The sequence below is a fragment of the Engystomops pustulosus genome, chromosome 2, assembly GCF_040894005.1.
Source record: "Engystomops pustulosus chromosome 2, aEngPut4.maternal, whole genome shotgun sequence".
Taxonomy (NCBI): domain Eukaryota; kingdom Metazoa; phylum Chordata; class Amphibia; order Anura; family Leptodactylidae; genus Engystomops; species Engystomops pustulosus.
Genome location: NC_092412.1, coordinates 165,759,350 through 165,775,886, shown reverse-complemented (window position 1 = coordinate 165,775,886; position 16,537 = coordinate 165,759,350). Strand labels below are relative to the sequence as shown.

General features: G+C 42.8%; 1 protein-coding gene across 1 annotated transcript in view; it reads right to left on the bottom strand.

Annotated features, from left to right (window-relative positions):
- The window catches only part of IGFN1 (immunoglobulin like and fibronectin type III domain containing 1), a 743,161-nt gene that overhangs the window by 363,860 nt on the left and 362,764 nt on the right, over positions 1-16,537 (bottom strand). The gene's annotated exons all lie outside the window — the stretch shown is intronic.

Here is a 16,537-nt window from a genome sequence, read left to right as displayed (position 1 = left end):
GCAATGGAGACAACGTGTGGAGGCTGCTATGGAGACAATTCAATTTGGATAGTGCCTGTATGTGGCAGTCCAAAAAATTTTTCAAACCAGAGGAGCAGGTAGGTGGCCCTCCAGAAAAATGGAATAGATTGAGTGCCTGTATGTGGCAGTCCAAAAAAGTTTTTAAACCAGAGGAGCAGGTAGGTGGCCCTCCAGAAAAATGGAATAGATTGAGTGCCTGTATGTGGCAGTCCAAAAAAGTTTTTAAACCAGAGGAGCAGGTAGGTGGCCCTCCAGAAAAATTGAATAGATTGAGTGCCTGTATGTGGCACTCCCAAAAATTGTTTAAAACAGAGGACCGTGTCGGTGGCCCTCCAGAAAAATTAAATGCATAAAGTACTATACCTAGAGCCAGTGGGCCCTGTCAAAAAACAGCCAGTTTCCTCTGCTTTACTGTAGAAAGAGGAGGAGAAGGAGGAAAATGAGGAGGAGGAGGAGTGGATAAATTATTCAGGTTGAGCTTCCTTCACCTGCTGGAGATTTGAAATTAGGAGAAATCCATGCTTTATTCATCTTGATAAGCGTCAGCCTGTCAGCGCTGTCAGTCGACAGGCGTGTACGCTTATCGGTGATGATGCCACCAGCTGCACTGAAAACCCGCTCTGACAAGACGCTAGCGGCAGGGCAGGCAAGAACCTCCAAGGCGTAGAGCGCCAGTTCGTGCCACATGTCCAGCTTTGAAACCCAGTAGTTGTAGGGAGCTGTGTGATCATTTAGGACGATGGTATGGTCAGCTACGTACTCCCTCACCATCTTTCTGTAAAGATCAGCCCTACTCTGCCGAGACTGGGGACAGGTGACAGTGTCTTGCTGGGGTGACATAAAGCTGGCAAAAGCCTTGTAAAGCGTACCCTTGCCAGTGCTGGACAAGCTGCCTGCTCGCCTACTCTCCCTCGCTACTTGTCCCGCAGAACTACGCACTCTGCCGCTAGCGCTGTCAGAAGGGAAATACTGTTTCAGCTTGTGCACCAGGGCCTGCTGGTATTCATGCATTCTCACACTCCTTTCCTCTCCAGGGATGAGAGTGGAAAGATTTTGCTTGTACCGTGGGTCCAGGAGAGTGAACACCCAGTAATCGGTGCTGGAATAAATTCTTTGAACGCGAGGGTCACGGGATAGGCAGCCTAGCATGAAATCTGCCATATGCGCCAGAGTACCAACGCGTAAGAATTCACTCCCCTCACTGGCCTGACTGTCCATTTCCTCCTCCTCCAACTCCTCCAACTCCTCTTCTTCTGCCCATACACGCTCAACAGTGTAGGACTCAACAATGGTCCCCTCTTGTGTCTCGCCAACATTCTCCTCCTCTTCCTCCTCATCCTCCTCCACCTCCACCTCCTCCGATATGCGCTGAGAAACAGACCTAAGGGTGCTTTGGCTATCAACAAGGGAATCTTCTTCCCCTGTCTCTTGTGAGGAGCGCAAAGCTTCCGACTTCATGCTGACCAGAGAGTTTTTCAACAGGCCAAGCAGCGGGATGGTGAGGCTGATGATGGCGGCATCGCCACTGACCATCTGTGTTGACTCCTCAAAGTTACTCAGCACCTGACAGATATCAGACATCCACGTCCACTCCTCATTGTAGACTTGAGGAAGCTGACTGACCTGACTACCAGTTCTGGTGGAAGTTGACATCTGGCAGCGGTGCCAGCCACAGATCAGTCTGCGCCGTGATGCCCTGTAATAGTTCTTGGGCGGTGTGCCTTTTATCGCCTAGGCTCAGCAGTTTGAGCACCGCCTGCTGTCGCTTAGCGACGGCACTGCTGCTGTGCCTAGAGCTACCGACTGATGGCGCCATGCCCACGGATGGTCGTTCGGAGGAGGAGGTGGAGGAGGGGTGAGAGGAGGAGGAGGCATAGTAGGCCTCAAACACCTGGACCGAGGTAGGCCCCGCAATCCTCGGCGTCGGCAGTATATGACCAGCCGCAGGGTCACACTCGGTCCCAGCCTCCACCAAGTTAACCCAATGTGCCGTCAGAGATATATAGTGGCCCTGCCCGGCAGCACTCGTCCACGTGTCCGTGGTCAGGTGGACCTTGTCAGAAACGGCGTTGGTCAGGGCACGGATTATGTTGTCTGACACGTGCTGGTGCAGGGCTGGGACGGCACATCGGGAAAAGTAGTGGCGGCTGGGGACCGAATACCGAGGGGCGGCCGCCGCCATGAGGCTGCGAAAGGCCTCGGTCTCTACTAGCCTATAGGGCAGCATCTCCAGGCTTAGCAATCTGGAGATGTGCACATTAAGGGCTTGGGCGTGCGGGTGGGTTGCACTATATTTGCGTTTCCGCTCCAGCGTCTGGGGTATGGAGAGCTGAACGCTGGTGGATGCTGTGGAGGATCGTGGAGGTGACGATGGGGTTTTTGTGGCAGGGTCCTGGGCAGGGGGCTGACTATCAGCTGACACAGGGGAAGGAGCAGTGGTGTGCACGGCCGGAGGTGCCCTCGCAGGAGCCCTCGCCACGGGAGCTTCACTAGTTGACACATTTGGCGCTGATGCACCAGCTCTGGCCCTGCCTCTCCGTCTGGCCCCACCACTGCCTCTTCCAACCTGTTCTGGTCGAGGACTCTCCTCCGTCTCAGAAGCACTGTGTTCACCCGGCCTCTCAACCCAGCTTGGGTCTGTCACCTCATCATCCTCCGATCCCTCAGTCTGCTCCCCCCTCGGACTTCCTGCCCTGACAACAACTTCCCCACTGTCTGACAACCGTGTCTCCTCATCGTCGGACACCTCTTTACACACTTCTTCCACTACGTCAACAAGGTCATCATCACCCACAGACTGCGACTGGTGGAAAACCTGGGCATCGGAAAATTGCTCATCAGCAACCGGACAAGTGGTTTGTGACTGTGGGAAGGGTCCAGAAAACAGTTCCTCAGAGTATGCCGGTTCAAATGGCAAATTTTGCTGGGAGGGGGCAGACTGGGGGGGAGGAGGCTGAGGTGCAGGAGCTGGAGGAGTGCCGATTTCGGTGACATGGGTGGACTGCGTGGAAGACTGACTGGTGGACAAATTGCTCGAAGCATTGTCGGCAATCCACGACATCACCTGTTCGCACTGTTCTGGCCTCAACAGTGCTCTACCACGATTCCCAGTAACTTCAGACATGAACCTAGGGAGTGTAGCTCTGCGGCGTTCCCCTGCTCCCTCATCAGCAGGTGGTGTCTCACCCCGCCCAGGACCACGGCCTCTGACCCCTGCAGTAGTTGGACGCCCACGTCCCCGCCCTCGTCCTCTACCCCTAGCCCTCGGGTTAAACATTTTGAAAATGAGAGTTATAACTTGTATTTTTTTTTTAACTTTTTTTTTTTTTTTTGTTTTTTTTTTGTGTTTTTTAGTTTTTAAAACCAAACGATGCTATCCTATTGCTATGGCTATTTTCTAGCCAAGTATTACAGCACACTACTATGCCAGATGAGATGACGCTGAGTTATGAAAAAAATAAACGTAAAATAAAAAAGGAAATGGCAGACTGTGCCTAGTTGAAATACAACCCCGGGCCCTAATAAATTTTCCCACTTCGGTCTTTGCGATGGATATGTGCGTCACTAAAACACAGTGGTCGCAAGTCTGACTCCAAATTGCTCCCAATTTGATAGTAGATGCACTGCAGCAAGTACAGCCACCAGCAGATCAACCAGAAATCAAATATATATAACGCTACTGTAGGCGTAATTAAGACGTTTGTATTCTCCTATGGCTATTTTCTAGCCAAGTATTACAGCACACTACTATGCCAGATGAGATGACGCTGAGTTATGAAAAAAATAAACGTAAAATAAAAAGAAACTGGCAGACTGTGCCTAATTGAAATACAACCCCGGGCCCTAATAAATTTTCCCACTTCGGTCTTTGCGATGGATATGTGCGTCACTAAAACACAGTGGTCGCAAGTCTGACTCCAAATTGCTCCCAATTTGATAGTAGATGCACTGCAGCAAGTACAGCCACCAGCAGATCAACCAGAAATCAAATATATATAACGCTACTGTAGGCGTAATTAAGACGTTTGTATTCTCCTATGGCTATTTTCTAGCCAAGTATTACAGCACACTACTATGCCAGATGAGATGACGCTGAGTTATGAAAAAAATAAACGTAAAATAAAAAGAAACTGACAGACTGTGCCTAATTGAAATACAACCCCGGGCCCTAATAAATTTTCCCACTTCGGTCTTTGCGATGGATATGTGCGTCACTAAAACACAGTGGTCGCAAGTCTGACTCCAAATTGCTCCCAATTTGATAGTAGATGCACTGCAGCAAGTACAGCCACCAGCAGATCAACCAGAAATCAAATATATATAACGCTACTGTAGGCGTAATTAAGACGTTTGTATTCTCCTATGGCTATTTTCTAGCCAAGTATTACAGCACACTACTATGCCAGATGAGATGAGGCTGAGTTATGAAAAAAATAAACGTAAAATAAAAAGAAACTGGCAGACTGTGCCTAATTGAAATACAACCCCGGGCCCTAATAAATTTTCCCACTTCGGTCTTTGCGATGGATATGTGCGTCACTAAAACACAGTGGTCGCAAGTCTGACTCCAAATTGCTCCCAATTTGATAGTAGATGCACTGCAGCAAGTACAGCCACCAGCAGATCAACCAGAAATCAAATATATATAACGCTACTGTAGGCGTAATTAAGACGTTTGTATTCTCCTATGGCTATTTTCTAGCCAAGTATTACAGCACACTACTATGCCAGATGAGATGACGCTGAGTTATGAAAAAAATAAACGTAAAATAAAAAGAAACTGGCAGACTGTGCCTAATTCTACTCAAACCCCTAATAAATTTTCCCACTATGGTGTTTGAGGTGGATATGTGTGTCACTAAGAGCTAAACACAACGGTAGCAAGTCCCCCTGCTAATTCCTCACAATATGGTACTAGCTGCAAATAAAAAAAAAAAAAAATTATAACGTTATTGTAGCCCTAAGAAGGGCTGTTGGGTTCTTTTAGAATCACTCCTGCCTAACAGTAAGCTAATAGAACACCCTAACGCTTTCCCTGAGCAGCAGCAGCTCTCTCCCTAGCGGCATCCAGACAGAGAATGATCCGAGCAGCGCGGGCAGCGGCTAGTCTATCCCAGGGTCACCTGATCTGGCCAGCCAACCACTGCTATCTACGTGTAAGGGTACCACGTCATGCTGGGTGGAGTGCAGAGTCTCCTGGCTTGTGATTGGCTCTGTTTCTGGCCGCAGAAACGAGCAGTTACGAGTACGCTAATGCTCGATCGAGCATCAAGCTCGGACGAGTATGTTCGCTCATCTCTATTTATATGCTAATTTATTTAAGCGGCTACTGGGGCGTGGAGTAGCCGGACATGAGACTACTAGTCGCGGCTACTCCACGTCCCAGTAGCCTTGTTCCTCCGCCTACCAGGTAATCTTCGGCGCGCAGCTCCTCGTAGCTGCGCGCCCTCATCCGAGAACCCAGCGTTCTGCGCATGCCTCGGAGCTACGGCCGCGCACCGAATTACCGAAGATTACCTGGTAGACGGAGAAACGAGGCTACTGGGGCGTGGAGTAGCCGTGACTAGTAGCCTCATGTCCGGCTACTCCACGCCCCAGTAGCCGCTTAAATAAATTAGCATATAAACTCATTAAAGTTTACAAAAGGATAGCCGGGACGTAACGATTAGCCCAAAAAGGGCTATCCTTACGTCCCATTCATCCACCTACCACCCGTTCTACCTTTATAGGTAGAATCGTGGTGGTAGGTGCCCTTTAATTTCATTTGTGCCTTGAAGACAGCAGAAAATGTATACATTAATGACTCTTTGTCATACACCAACCTCGCATAAGCGATTCAAGAGATAACAGCTGTTTCAGAGATATGAGCAGAACTACAAAAGCAAGAGATATGTTGCTACGCTTAATCTCACATTTCTGTTCATTTGTCTCTATGTATGATGTAACTGGTGCCCACAGGGCATATACTTTTGTCAATTATTGTTGAAAACTCAATAAAAATTGTTAAAAAAAATGTGTTACTTTCTCTGTGAGATGGTAAAAGAAGGTGGAATTCAAGTAGATGCTGTCAACGGCCATTCTAAATTGAATGTGCCTGTTCTTGTGAGATTGCAGCAGCTATGCAGATTAAGGCTTGGCAAGTACCAGCAGGGGAGACTGGCTGGGAATCCCAAGTTATGTTGACCTTTTTGAATCTGAAAACTGTGTTAGTTTCTCTATGAGATAGTAAAAGAAGGTAGAAATTAGGCAGCTGCTGTCATCGACCATTCAAAGCTGAATGTGCCTGCTCTCGTCAGATCGCAGCAGCAATGCAGCTTAAGGTTTGGCAAGTACCAGCAAGGGAGACTGGCTGGGAATCCCAAGTTCCTTTTTTATTTTTGAACCTGCAAACTGTGTTAGTTTCTCAATGAGATAGAGTAGAAGAAGGTAGAAATTATGCAGCTGCAGTCATAGGCCATTCTAAGCTGAACATGCTTGCTCTTGTCAGGTTTCAGGGGCAATGCAGCTTAAGGCTTGGAAAGTACCAGCATGAGAGACCTGCTGGGAATCCCTAGTTCCGTTGACCTTTTTGAACCTGAAAACTGTGTTTCTCAAAGAGATATAGTAAAAGAAGGTTCCAAATGAGCAGCTGCTGTCATCTGCCATTCTAAGCTGAATGTGCCTGCTCTCGTAACATCACAGCAGCAATGCAGCTTAAGGCTTGGCAGGTACAAGCATGGGAGACTGGCTTGGAATCTCAAGCTCTGTAGACCTTTTTGAATCTGAAAACTGTGTTGGTTTCTCTATGAGATAGTAAAAGAGGGTAGAAGTTAAGCAGACTTTGTCATCAGCCATTCTAAGCTGAATGTGCCTGCTCTCGTCAGATCGCAGCAGCAATGCAGCTTAAGAATTGGCAAGTGGCAGCATGGGAGACTGGCTGGAAATCCCAAGGTTCGTTGCCATTTTTGAATCTGAAAACTGTGTTATTCTCTCAAGGAGATAGTAAAAGAAGGTGGAAATTTAGCAGTTTCTGTCATCAGCCATTGTAAGCTGAATGTGCCTGCTCTCTTCAGATTGCAGCAGCAATGCAGCTTAAGGCTTGGCAAGTACCAGGATGGGAGACTGGCTTGGAATAACAAGTTCCATTGACATTTTTGAACCCGAAAACTGTGTTAGTTTCTCTATGAGATAGTAAAAGAAGGTGCAAATTGAGCAGCTGCTGTTTAGTTTGCATATATATGTTATGTATGTTAAAGCTGGGATTAATAATACAATCGAATATTATATTGCATCAATCAAAGGCTTATTGGACATAGGTTAACATGTAAACCGTCGTAAACACAAAAACAGTAACCATAACAACAGTGACCTGAGAAAACTAAAAATGTACTCTTAGTGGTAAGGACTCGCTATCCATAAGTCCCAATCTTTTTTAAATTTGTGGTATCTGTTTTCTTGGAGATGTATGTATTTTTCATAAATGCAGTTGGTTTTCATTTGGTTCACTACTTCACATATGTTGGGGCAGTTTACCTCTTTCCATTGCCTAGTTATAACAAGCTTAGTGGCCATAAGGGTGCGTGTGGTTACCACTCTATTGGGTTGAGGGAGTTTATTCATTCTTATCAAAAGCAAAGCCAAAGCAGAGGAAAACAGTATGGCTGTTTTAAATAAGGTGGGCAGTACTCTACATGCTTCTTGCCAAAGTGATTGTATTACTGGGCATGACCGTAGAATATGTAGTAGGGAACCTCTGCCACCGCAGTTTCTCCAACACATTAGGGAAGTTGTAGGAAACATTTTGCTTAAAGGAAACCTACCACTACGGATAGGGCTTCTAGGCAGCACATGCCGCGCACCAGGTCAGGGTGAGATGGTGCCGGCGCTTATCTTCGTTATGTTTTTAAACTGTTTTAAAGCATTTAACCCCTTAAGGACGCAGGGTTTTTCGCCTCATTTCTCGCTCTCCAACTTCAAAAATCCATAACTTTTTCATTTTTCCGTGTACAGACCTGTGTGAGGGCTTATTTTGTGCGTAACAAATTTTACTTTCCCGTAATGTTATTTATTTTAACATGCCGTGTACTGCGAAGCTGAAAAAAAATTCCAAATGTGGAAAAATTGAAAAAAAACCGCACGTGCGTCACGTTCTTGTGGGCTCAGTTTTTACGACTTTCACTCTTCGCTCCAAATAACACGCCTACTTTATTCTTTGGTTCGGTGCGATCGCGGTGATACCAAATTTATACAGGTTTTATTGTGTTTTAATACATTTTCAAAAATTAAACGAATGTGTACAAAAAAGAAAAAAATTTTTTTGCCATCTTCTGACGCTAATAACTTTTTCATACTTTGGCGCACGGAAATGTGTGAGGGGTCATTTTTTGCGAAATGAGGCGACGTTTTCATTGCTACCGTTTTGAGGTCTGTGCGACATTTTGATCATTTTTTATTTCATTTTTTATGTTATGTAAAAAGGTGTAAAAGTCGCATTTCGGACATTTGGGCGCCATTTCCCGCCTCGGAGGTCACCGCCGGCCGTAACCGTTTTTATATTTTGATAGATCGGGCATTTTGGGACGCGGCGATACCTAATATGTCTGTGATTTTTACTGTTTGTTATGTTTTATATCCGTTCTAGGGAAAGGGGGGTGATTTGAACTTTTAATATTTTATTAATTTTTTTTATTTTTTAAACTTTTTTTTTTCTTTTTTTTTTCACTATCTTTTAGACCATCTAGGGTACATTAACCCTAGATGGTCAGATCGCTGCTACCATATACTGCAATACTTCTGTATTGCAATATATGGCATTTTTGCAGCACATTCATTACAATGAGCCACTGGCTCATTGTAACGAATATGCAGCTGCCAGATAGCCTCGTGTCAAGAGAAGACACGAGGCTACCATGGCAACTGATCGCCACCCCCCGATGACGTTCGGGGGCGTGGCGATCAAAAAAAAGATGGCGGCGCCCACGCGCCGCCGTCTTTTAAACGCCGCCTGCGACTTTGCAGGCGGCGTTTAGGGGGTTAATAGCCGCGATCGGTGCAAGCACCGACCGCGGTTATTAGCGGTGGGGGTTTTATGCATTTTGCAAAAACCCCCACCTTTGTATGAAGAGGACTCAGCCCGTGAGCCCTCTTCATACACTCCTTATACCTCTGCGCCGTAGAGCTACGGCGCAGAGCGTTAAGGAGTTAAACACTTTATTAATGTTTATATCCGAACTAGCTTCCCCGCACCGTGGTCCGAGCTCGGCGCACCATACGCGCGCCACTTCCTATTCATGGTGCGCCGAGCACGGACCACGGGGTCAATAGTTGGGGTTTATTTGTGGTATCTTGCAATAGGCTACATATTCTCAGATATTTGTGGAAGTCTGATATGGGGACAAAGTATTTTTGCATGAGCATATTGAATGAGGAGATTTTACCATTTGCAAGTAGTTCTGCAAATGAATGTATGCTTTTAGTGTACCATGATGTGGTGTTTAAATTCTCTATATTTATATCTAGTAGGTTTATTGGTATATGTTGGGGAAGGAATTTTTCTGCATCATTCTGGTGGGACATTAGAGACCCAAGCTGCATCTGTCGCCTGCATTCAGTTTTGCAGGAGGAGGTTTAATTCTCCACATGTGGGTTATTAGTCTATTCCTCAGATAAACATTTTTTTAGTATGTTTTCTCTATGCAGGTCCAAATTTAGCTTGATGACTCCGCCCACCAGTGTTGTGATTGTTCAAGTATGGCTGCTAAGTAGTAGTTATGGAGGTTGGGTAGGCCTAATCCTCCTCCGTCTTTATGTTTTGTTAGAATTTGGAAGGCTATGTGGGGGTGATTACCTTTCCATATGAATTTATTTAGTTGTGCTTTAATTGTATTAGAGTATTAGTATGTTGTAAAGTTGTTTTATAAGGTACCCAGAGCATGTATTAGAGTTAATGGAGATCATTCATCTTTCTTCCCCTTAACAAGAGGCACCAGACAGGGGTGTCCCCTGTCTCCATTGCTATTCGCAATCTTTATTGAACCTTTGGCAGCAAGAATAAGGGCAATGAAAGAGATAGCTGGAGGGGGGCATGGAGGTGAGCTAGATAAGATTATGTTGTTTGCAGACGATATTCTGCTAGTCTTGAAAGATTCAGAAACATCAATCCCCATGGCATTGAAAGTGGTCAGAGAATTTGGGGAAGTATCAGGGTTCGAGATGAACCTGCAGAAGTCGAGTATGACTCCGCTGGAAGAATACTGGCCGGAGAGACCTGAACTAATGGAAATAAAAATGATACGCACATTCGATTATTTAGGATTACGAATTAGCCCAAAAATTGAGGACTTTGTTAAGCTGAATCTGGCCCCGCTATTATCTAAAATTAAATTAAAAATTAATACCTGGGCATCTCTACCCTTAACTAGAGCAGAAAGAGTAGTTTTGACGAAAAGCATTATTTTGCCCCAACTCCTTTATGTGATAAGCAATTGTCCTTGCTGGCTAGATAAAAAGTGGTTCGGATATATAAGGGCCTTAATAAATAAATTGATATGGGGAAGAAAGAAGGTCCGTATCAAGCAAGAAGTACTAATGAAGGATAAGGAAAGGGGAGGGTTAGCTATACCTTCCTTTTTCCACTACTTTTTGGCAGCACAGATTCAATTTATTTTGGAAAATAAGAGAAGTGAAATCTTCCTGACTTTGATGGAGTTGGTGAAGGGAAGGTATGACTCTCTGCTTTCTTTAATGGAGTCGGGACAATTAAATAACAAAGAGCTACGGAAAATCCCGCTCATAAGACTCTTGGTTGACAGTTGGGCAGAATTCCGGAAAATTTTGGGAGTTAAAGGAAGCTTTGAATTTACACCTCTATGGGGGAATGCTAACTTGCCTGAATTGGGAAAATTAGAAGACAATAGGTTCTGGATAAAGAAAGGAATTAAGTATGTGTCACAGATAGGTAAGGAAGGGATAGGGGCCACATTTCAATGGTGGAGAAATCAAGGGCTTCTCAGGGATAAGGATTATTTTAGATATAGGCAAATCTCACACGCGTTGAGGGGGGAAAAGAATAACGAATTATTTACAATAGAGGAAAACACTAATTGGAACATGTTATGGCACATTGGATGTGCACAAAAAAAAAATCTAGCAAGAATTTATCACTTTATTAGAAAGATTGTTGATCAGAATCTTACACACGTTAGTCAGGCGAAATGGGTTAAAGAGTTGGGGGATATCACCGAAGAACAATGGAAAGTAATATATAAGAATGTTTGCAGGTGTTCTGTGAACTTAAATCATAGGTGTACACAATTGAATATTTTGTATAGGGTCTATTATTCACCAGCACTAATGTCTAAAATGGGCTTAAAAAATGATTCACGTTGTTTTAGGTGTAGTAGGGAGAATGCAGATATGTATCATGTTTTATGGGGCTGTATAGAGATAGAACACTATTGGAACCAAGTATTGGAAAAGATAAAGGTGCAATTAGGGGTAGAAATAACGCGAACAGCAATGTTTGGATTACTGGGGTACACAGACGAAGGTATAGGAACTGGAAAGAAGGGAGATCTGGTAGTGAAACTTATATTTATAGCTAGATTAATTATTATCAAACATTGGAAAGATGTCAAACCTCCTAGGGTTAAAGAATGGGCAAGCTATGTGGAAAAAATTAAAAATTACGAATGTGCATATGAGAGACGATATAGAGGAGGAAATAAGCTGAAAATGGTTTGGGAACAATGGAGTTTCTAACTGTTAGGCGCAGAAACAAAAGTGGATAATCACCCTAGATAACTGAAGAGGGGGGAAAAAAAAAAAACCCTTAGAGTGTCTTAGAGTGTAGTAGGAACCAGCACAGGGAAGGTGGGGAGGGGGGTGAGGGAAGGGAGGTTATATAGAATGTTGTCATGGTTTAAAGTTTGTGGATGTATTAGGTTACCCAATGTATAAATTGTGAATTACCCTTTTGCTAATAAAAAAAAAAAAAAAAAAAAAAAAAAAAGAGTATTAGTATTAGTTGGGGACAGGTATTGGTAGGGTGCGAAATAGATATAAGTACTTTGGTAATACAATCATTTTGTAAGGATAGCATTTGTTTAGAGTAGTTTTCTAAATCACTTAGAATCTTGGGGATAAGAGGTAGGTGGTTTATGTGGAATACTTTGTTTACTGGATATGTTAAGTTTATACCTAGGTAATTTAGTTTGTCTTCCCTCCAGTCTAGTTTGTGTTCTTGTTTTAGCAGTTTTAAGAGGGGGGTGGGGACGTTTATTGGAAGGATTTGTGATTTTGTATTATTTATTTTATAGTAGGATATTTTGCTATACTTTTCCATTATTTCAAATATGTGGTTAAGGGAGTAATTAAGATCAGTTGGAAAAAGAATAATATCATCAGTGAATACAGCAACTTTATGCTCTATATCGCCTATCTTGGTTCCCTTAATTCCTGTATGTGAGCGTATGGGTATTGCTAAGGGTTCAATAGATAATATAAATATGATGGGGGATAGGGGACACCCTATGGCGTATACCATTAACAAATACTGTGGCTGATGGGTAACAATTTAATGCTTTTATAGCCATGAAGATATGCCCTTCCAAGCCAAATCTTGGCAGTGCTAAAAATATATATTCCCAATTTACTCTGTGAAATGCCTTTTCGGCGTCGACAGTGATAAAGGCTGCTGTGGTTTTATTTATTTTGCAAGGTTTATGACCCGTCTTGTGTTATCGGATGCTTGCCTAGAAGGGGTAAATCCTGCTTAGTCTGGAGCAATTAAGATATGTAGGGTTTCTTTAAGTCTATTAGCTAATAGTTTAGCAAATATTTTTATCTTCATTTAATAAAGATATTGGCCAGAAATTTGCAGGCGGATGAGGGAGTTTTTCCGGTTTGGGGAGTGTACTTATTATTGCTTCTAAAAGTTCTTTGGGAAATTCACCCTTTTGTGCTGCAAGGGTATATATTCTGAGCAGGTGGGGTGATAGAATTTGTGAACATTTTTTATAATAGGCTCCTGGTAGGCCATCAGGGCCTGGGGTTTTGTTGGTAGGGAGAGATTTAATGGGTTTAATAATTTCTTCCTCAGTTATGGGGGAGTTTAATTTTGCTAGTAGTAATAAACGAAAAAAAGAAAACTCACACTCCCTGGCTGGTCTTGGAGGTAGAGTTCACAGCTGAAGTGCTTCCACAGCGTCTGGCAAACAGGATAAATCCAAAAAGGTAAGAAGGGAGCCGGAGCACTAAAATAAAATCCAACGATTCTTTATTGAAAATCCATTTAAAATGACATTTTTTTTATTTAATTTTGCCAGCTGTGTTTCAGAAATTTTAAGGATGTGTAGGTTGTCCAAAATTTATTTATATCTTCTGTTGTTGGTGGTTGAATAGAGTTGTTTTGAGATAAATTATATAATTTGGAGTAGTAATTCATGAATGCATTAGCTATATCTCTAAGGGCTTTTTTTCCTGTAGTAAGATGGATTACGAAGTGCTCCTGCTTTATTATCTTGGGAGTAATATTTTATTTTCAAAGTTTGGAGGGATCCTGCATATTTCTTGAGTAATAAATTGCGAAGATAGATTCTAGCATTGCTGAGCGCTTCTGTTAGTAAAGGTGTGGAGTGATTTTTGTTTTGCCTTTCAAGAAAGTCAATATGTAGGATGGAGGATGTTATTTCTCCATTTCTTTCACTTTTCAGTTTACTATGAAGCCCAGTGAGCTCTTCCTTCATATACATTTTATGGGTGATCCACAACCATATATACCATTGTTGTTAAATTAAAAAAATTCTCTCATACTTGTTTCCATGGTTAGGAAGTTCTCTGTTTTGGCTAGATCTGACATGTTTGCTCTCCACACATAGTCAGTGTTACATGAGAAGGTATCCCAGAATGTAACCTCTATTGGTCCATGATCCGACCACTGGATATTACCTATGATAGATAAGAGCATTCTATCTAATAAAAATCTGTCTGTTATAATCATATCAATACGAGAATATGTTCCATGTCGGGGTGAATAGTATGTAAAATCTTTTTCAGTGGTATGGTGAACCCTCCAGACATCAAAATCATTTTTCCCATAGTGTAGGATTTAGTGTAAAGTTTCTGTGTTCGGACTTTGAAGTGGTATAATTGTTAACATGACCTATGGTGTTAAAATTCCCGTACAGAAGTAATGCACCTTTATTCACTTTTTCAGTTTTGTGTAAAAGTATTTAAAAAATGACCCCTGTCTCTGGTTAGGAGCATACAAATTCACAATAGTATATTCCAAATTGTTGATGGTACATACAATGATAATATAGCGGCTCTGAGTGTCTATATAAGAGTTATGTACTGATAGCGCCACTGTGTCCTTAACCCCATAGCGCAATAAGACGTAACCTTACGTCTTGCTGCGCATGGGGGAGTATGAAGAGGGCTCATGGGCTGAGCCCTCTTCATACTCACCGGGCATTTGCTTCATAATGAAGCAAACGCCCGTCGCTAACACCCGCGATCGGTGGGCGCCGCCATCTTGGCTCCAATCGTCACTCCCCGTGACGTCACCGGGGAGCGGCGATCCGTGGTCATGACAGCCTCGGATCACACAAAGATCCGAGGCTGTCTTGATCGAGGCTATCTATTACAATGTGCGATCTGCACATTGTAATAGATGGTATGCAAAATCCCCATATACTGCCATACTGTAGTATGGCAGTGTATGGTAGGATCGATCAGACAACCTAGGGTTAAAGTACCCTAGGGAGTCTGAAAAATAGTAAAATAAATAAATTTTAAAAAGTAAAAAAAAAAAATGATATTAAAAAAACATAAAAATTCAAATCACCCCCCTTTCCTTAGAACTGATATAAATATAAATAAACAGTAAAAATACTAAACACATTAGGTATTGCCGCGTCCGAAAATGCCCGATCTATCAAAATATAATAACCGTTTTTTCACTGCGTTTTACTCCGTAGCGGAAAATAGCGCCCGAATTCACAAATTGCATTTTTTAGCCATTTTGAAAAATAGAAAAAATTCTATAAAAAGTGATCAAAAGGTCACACAGTCCTAAAAATAAAAGCGTTGAAAACGTCATCAGAAGTCGCAAAAAATGACACCACCCACAGCTCTGTACACTAAAGTATGAAAAAGTTATTAGCGCAAGAACACTGTAAAATGAAGAATTTTTTTTCTGTACAGGAGGTTTTAATTTTTGTAAATGTATGAAAACATTATAAAACGTATACAAATTTGGTATCCCTGTGATCGTATTGACCCAATGAATGAAGTAGATCTGTCATTTGGGGCGAACAGTGAAAGCTGTAAAAACCAAGCCCACAAGAAATGGCGCAAATGTGTTTTTTTCATCATTTTCACTGCATTTAGAATTTTTTTCCCGCTTCCCAGTACACGGCATGGAATATTCAATACTATCACTACGAAGTGCAATTTGTTACACAGAAAATAAGACATCACACAGCTCTGTATATTGAAAAATAAAAAAGTTATAGATTTTTGAAGGTGGGGAGTGAAAAATAACACAAAATCGAAAAAGGGCCTGGTCCTTAAGGGGTTAAAGGCAATCAGGACTCCCCTTTTTTTACTATATGAAGACATAAATATATTGGGAAACCTTGTGTGCAGTATTTTTGGGGGGGTTTTTGTGCTTACATGTGTTTACTGTATGCAAATTATGTGTCCTTTACTACTCATTGCTTCCTTCCACAACATAGAGTGCTTGAGGGGGCTAAGTCCCTTAGCGTTCAGAGATACTATTTTAATGCTCATGGTATATGAATAAGAGTGTGCTGTAATTTATAGGTACAGTCAAGTTATATTTCAAATATGTTAGTTGCCCTCTAGTTATTTTGTCAGTAAATAAATTCATGGTTTTCAGGTCAAGCAAATTCACTGTGCTTAAAATGGTTAAAGGCACAGTAGGAACAGAAAGGTACTAATATTAACAATTTAGTACTTATATGGAAACAGAAAATTAACTTGTTAATGTGGAAATGTGAGTTACCAGTGGGTACCGACCCCGACCGCCATGTTTTCTGCTAAATAGAAAGTCATTTTATTTGCCATTTGTGTACCATTCTGGGTTCATTCTGGTTGTTAATCCCACTCTTAATTTTTCTGTTTCTATTTCCTCAGTGGGGATGCCCCAGGCTTCCAGTGAGTTTTAACATTCTTCCAGAGATTTGATCGGGATAAAGGTGTTTTGGCATTTCACTATAATTTTTGCAGGGGATCCCCAACTGTATTGAATTCCGTGATCTCTCAAGAGAGAGGTAATAGTCCCAAAGTCTCTTCTTGCCTGTAGGGTTGCCGCTGACAGATCCACGTACAGTTTTATTGCTTTTATTTGGATTAGGTAGAGTTTGCATTTTCCGTGACTGTAAGGCTATATTCACACTGCCGTTGCCCGCCCGTACCGTAGCGGGCAACGGCAGTGTACGGGGAGAGGAGGAGGAGGTGAGCGCAGCTCACCCCCGCCCCTCTCCATAGCAACCTATGGCGCACGGCCCCGTAT